Source organism: Paramormyrops kingsleyae, chromosome 4, assembly GCF_048594095.1.
Source record: "Paramormyrops kingsleyae isolate MSU_618 chromosome 4, PKINGS_0.4, whole genome shotgun sequence".
NCBI lineage: Eukaryota > Metazoa > Chordata > Actinopteri > Osteoglossiformes > Mormyridae > Paramormyrops > Paramormyrops kingsleyae.
This window is the reverse complement of record NC_132800.1, coordinates 8155089-8160545: the sequence shown is the minus strand read 5'-3', so window position 1 is coordinate 8160545 and position 5457 is coordinate 8155089. Positions and strand designations below refer to the sequence as shown.

Sequence of the window (5457 nt, the reverse complement as noted above, 5' to 3'; positions counted from 1 at the left end):
GGAAAACCAATTAATTGGTTCCCAGCCCCAAAAAATTACACCTAAATATGTTTTTTTTTCAGCATTTAAACACAAAATGAACTGGATAAAACAAGAAGAGAATATCCTGTACTAAACACATCTAAGCATATTTATCAAAACAGTAATTTGTAAAGTAAGAAAATAAATGTATCCAAACAATGTGTAAAGTTAAAAAAAAAACAATGTGTCCTGCCCCGATCGTCCGCTCCTTCCGTGTGCCATGCCTCCTCGTTAACCCCGTGTGGAATCCCCGTGTGATCAGCTGTTTCTGCTTGTTGTCATTAGTCCTCTGTATTTCGTCCGCTTATCAGTTTGTTTCCCCAGTCCGGTCATTGTATTGTCCGTCTGCGTTTTGCCTGCCTTACCAGTAATTAAACCCCGTATTCCCTGATACCCTGACGTCTGCGCCTTTATCTCCATTCTGTCCCGGCTCGGCACGACAATATTATTATAATTAAATGTATTAATGGTTTATTATTAATATTAAATTAATAAGAAATCTTTATTTTAAAATGTATTTTATTATATAATAATAATTACTGTTACTGTCTATCATTGTCTAAATGTATTTTTACTGTCTAAATATATGTATTCAGCTAGTGTAAACATGCACGATGCTATCACAGCGAATGCGAGGCTCAGACTGAAGCGTTATCCATTGTTTCTGCTGAGAGACGTGCCGCGTGACTCATTTCCCTGCGCGTACAAGTTATCTTAGGTCGGCGTTCATGGTTTGACTTTCCCCAGCAGCAGAGGGCACAAAGCAGAGCTCACCCTGGATGTGATGTCATCACAGGGATATTATAGTTAATGAAAAAAGAAAAACAATGTTCCCATAAAATAACAGAAGTTTCCCATCACTGTGTGATCAGGTAGACGCTCATAGCTGGACACCACACAGCTGTAAGTGCTGCTGAATGCTTACCTCTGTTTTTCATTATTCCCTCCTTCTTCATCATCTGCCAAAAATGGAAACAAGAGAAAGGATTGTTAAATTAAAAATAAACAACCCTGTTCCCGGGGGCCACTAGAGATTTTGGGCCCCATGAAAGCAAATCAGATTGGGCCCCCAGCCCAGACCAATCCGATTAAGTTCCTAATTTCTTAGGGCCCTGTCACTTAGGGGTCCATGGAATCATCCTTATGCCCCCCCTCCCTTTTTACAGCACCCCTGCCCTGTTCTGTCAGTCAGTACAGACTGTGAAAGGTCATTTCTAAAACTAAAAAATAATATCCAAGAATATTCAATAAAATAGCTGTTTGGATGCAGAATATTACATTAGGGTTGTGACCAAAGTGTCCACATCCCAGGGCACTGATAGTGGGCAGGTGAGATAAATAATGTTATTAATATATCATAATGTATTTATGGCAGAACTGGATCAGTTATTACAGAGTGCAACTGTAACACTGGCCTTTGCTGCAGTTAGAAACTACCTGCAGACAATCACCCAGCCTGTACACCTTTAGTAACAATTGATCCCTACAAATGTCTGACATCTGAAGAAAAAAAATAGTTTTAATGTATGACAGTAAAAATCTACATTTTACTTTTTTATTTTTTACTTTGTACACATAATAAATGGCTGTAAGATGAATATGGCTGTATGTCTGTTTCCAGTAATCTGATGTCTGTGATGTTTTATGAAAGACATCTGACTGGGTGTCTGATTGAGAAAATAGTCAGATCTGTAATATTTATCATATTATACAAATGTATCAAACTAGAAATATGTTAATCCTGAGGTCTCTGTACAGCTCCCAGGTGTAACATACAGATCAGACACTCATGTATTTGATAAAGAGCAGGACCTGTATCTGATGAGGTCATCAGGCCTGAATTATGGGATGTCTCCTTTAGAGGTAATACTGATATGTATAAGTTAATCGTTCTGTCCGTCATACATACACTTGAAATTATAGCCATCAAACATCAGAAACTTGCAGTAAATTACATTTTAAAATGTTGATATTGAAATTTTCTCCTGTGTTTGTGTTAATGTCCTTCCTTTCTGACTGAATGACGTGTTACATACTGAGCATCTCATTGGCTACAGTCTGAAGAACAGACATCTTACCCCCAGGGACTGACAGGTAAACCCGTGTTCCCACAGCTGAACCTCTGCTGATCTCCACACCACACCAGTAGTAACCAGAGTCCCCAGATGTCAAATTATTCATGGTTACATTGAAGACTTGCTGGTCAGGATCATCTCTGATTGACACATCACCAGTTATATATGGAGAGTCAGTGTGTACTATGGGAGTACATGAACTCCAGTCACTCCCTCTGCACCAATATTTCTCATGTTGTTGATATATGTTGTCATAGAAACATGGGATGGTGACAGATCCTCCTCTCTGTACAGACACCGTGTTCACTGTGGACACACCTGCAGGGACAGTATGAAAATTATCCAGCTGATTAACTCTCACTCCCTCTTACACCATTTATACACATATTCATAAAGAGTCAGTACCAGTTTACTGTCCGTTAGACTACTTCAATTTGCAGAATATTAAAATTTGTTTTAATTGTTCCATTTACTATCACTGTATTGGTAAAAAACAAAACAGTGCAATGAATGATTAACTGAACTAATCATTTAGTATAAAAATTAGCCTGCAAAAACCTCATTTGTCGACTTACACATTTAAGTTCACATTTTTAGGTCAAAAATCAGTAACTGAGAGCGATTCCTGGGCATCTTTCAATAGAGTAGGGGTGGTATCCGATGCTCTGGCTAAACTGCCCTCTGTGGCCCTTTCAAATCTGGCCTCCTAATCATCCCCTTTATCTAATTAGTGAATTCTCTCCTGCTCCTTCACCATTTTAGCTACTGTGTAGTGAGTCTACTGGCGTAGAATGGCTGCCATTGCACCATCCTGGTGTGGGCGACACAGTGGTGGTTGAAGCGGCTCCCCATTACTTCCGTAAAGTGCTTAGGTTGTCTTGAAAAGTGCTATACACTCACCTAAAGGATTATTAGGAACACCTGTTCAATTTCTCATTAATGCAATTATCTAATCAACCAATCACATGGCAGTTGCTTCAATGCATTTAGGGGTGTGGTCCTGGTCAAGACAATCTCCTGAACTCCAAACTGAATGTCAGAATGGGAAAGAAAGGTGATTTAAGCAATTTTGAGCGTGGCATGGTTAATGGTGCCAGACGGGCCGGTCTGAGTATTTCACAATCTGCTCAGTTACTGGGATTTTCACGCACAACCATTTCTAGGGTTTACAAAGAATGGTGTGCAAAGGGAAAAACATCCAGTATGCGGCAGTCCTGTGGGCGAAAATGCCTTGTTGATGCTAGAGGTCAGAGGAGAATGGGCCGACTGATTCAAGCTGATAGAAGAGCAACTTTGACTGAAATAACCACTCGTTACAACCGAGGTATGCAGCATTTGTGAAGCCACAACACGCACAACCTTGAGGCGGATGGGCTACAACAGCAGAAGACCCCACCGGGTACCACTCATCTCCAATTCAAATAGGAAAAAGAGGCTACAATTTGCACGAGCTCACCAAAATTGGACAGTTGAAGACTGGAAAAATGTTGCCTGGTCTGATGAGTCTCGATTTCTGTTGAGACATTCAAATGGTAGAGTCAGAATTTGGCGTAAACAGAATGAGAACATGGATCCATCATGCCTTGTTACCACTGTGCAGGCTGGTGGTGGTGGTGTAATGGTGTGGGGGATGTTTTCTTGGCACACTTTAGGCCCCTTAGTGCCAATTGGGCATCGTTTAAATGCCACGGCCTACCTGAGCATTGTTTCTGACCATGTCCATCACTTTATAACCACCATGTACCCATCCTATGATGGCTACTTCCAGCAGGATAATGCACCATGTCACAAAGCTCAAATCATTTCAAATTGGTTTCTTGAACATGACAATGAGTTCACTGTACTACGATGGCCCCCACAGTCACCAGATCTAAACCCAATACAGCATCTTTGGGATGTGGTGGAACGGGAGCTTCGTGCCCTGGATGTGCATCCCACAAATCTCCATCAACTGCAAGATGCTATCCTATCAATATGGGCCAACATTTCTAAAGAATGCTTTCAGCACCTTGTTGAATCAATGCCACGCAGAATTAAGGCAGTTCTGAAGGCAAAAGGGGGTCAAACACTGTATTAGTATGGTGTTCCTAATAATCCTTTAGGTGAGTGTATAATCACAATATTCATTCTCATACACTATAGTTATTTAAATTTACATATAGGTCAAATATCAGTAACTGACAGCCAAACAGCTGTTCTTTTACAGAATGTTTATTTATAATTTTCCTTTTGTATAAGATTTCTACTTAAAATTCAAACCAGCTGACATTTTTAACATATTTTTTCTCATATTTAACCCCCTACAGTAGCCTATTTAATGTTACTTCTCCCTGGTCTCATTTACGGTGTTGATCAAAAATAAAACTTGGTCCCTGTTATACATTAAAATATTGTCTCCTGTGTTTGTGTTAATGTCCTTTCTTTCTGACCGAACGACATGTTACATAATGAGCATCTCATTGCCAACAGTCTGCAGTACAGACATCTTACCCTCTGTGACTGACAGGTAAACCCGTGTTCCCACAGCTGAACCTCTGCCGATCTCCACACCACACCAGTAGTAACCAGAGTCCCCAGATGTCAGATTGTTCATGGTTACATTGAAGACTTGCTGGTCAGGAAAATCTCTGATTGACACTTCACCAGTTATATTTGGAGAATCAGTGCGTACTATAGGAGTACATGAACTCCAGTCACTCCCATTGCACAAGTATTTCTCATGTTTTTGATATATGTTGTCATAGGAACACAGGATGGTGACAGATCCTCCTCTCTGTACAGTCGCCCTGCTCACTGTGGACACACCTGCAGGGACAGTATGAAAATTACCCAGCTGATTAACTCTCACTCCCTCTTACACCATTTATACACATATTCATAAAGTCAGTGCCAGTCTACTGTAGGCTGCAGTACTTTACTCTGCAGAATATAAAAATTTGTTTTGAATAAATGTTTTTACTAGCATCGTATTTGCAAAAACAAAACAGTGTAATCAATGAACTTCTGATTATTCAGAGTAAAATTAGCTGCAAAAACCTGCTTTGTGGGATTATTGTTATTTATTTTTTCAGTTCATATCAGGCTCCTAGAAACATTTTTTTCAAATGTAGGTTACAGTACTTCATTCAGCAGAATATTACAATTTTCTGGCACGGACACCAGACATGGTGATCGCAGCGATAAGAGTCGCAGACGGGTACTGATTTATGCCAGTAATACTCACAACACACAGACACTGCCCACTGTGCAGAGCGTCCCAACTACACATGGTGGCCCACACAACGATAATTACAACAATTAACATTAACGCTACACATGACATTAACATACGGCACAATAACAACGCAATGATAAATACACA

The 5457-nt window shown here is 40.1% G+C and overlaps 1 long non-coding RNA gene across 1 annotated transcript; it reads right to left on the bottom strand.

Annotated features, from left to right (window-relative positions):
* Window positions 1–944: 944 nt before the first annotated feature.
* On the bottom strand, window positions 945–4791 carry LOC140588700 (uncharacterized). Its single transcript, XR_011989877.1, has 3 exons — window positions 4587–4791; window positions 2100–2414; window positions 945–980 (listed from the first exon to the last, which is right to left on the bottom strand). It is a non-coding gene; the product is annotated as an uncharacterized lncRNA (long non-coding RNA).
* Window positions 4792–5457: the final 666 nt, after the last annotated feature.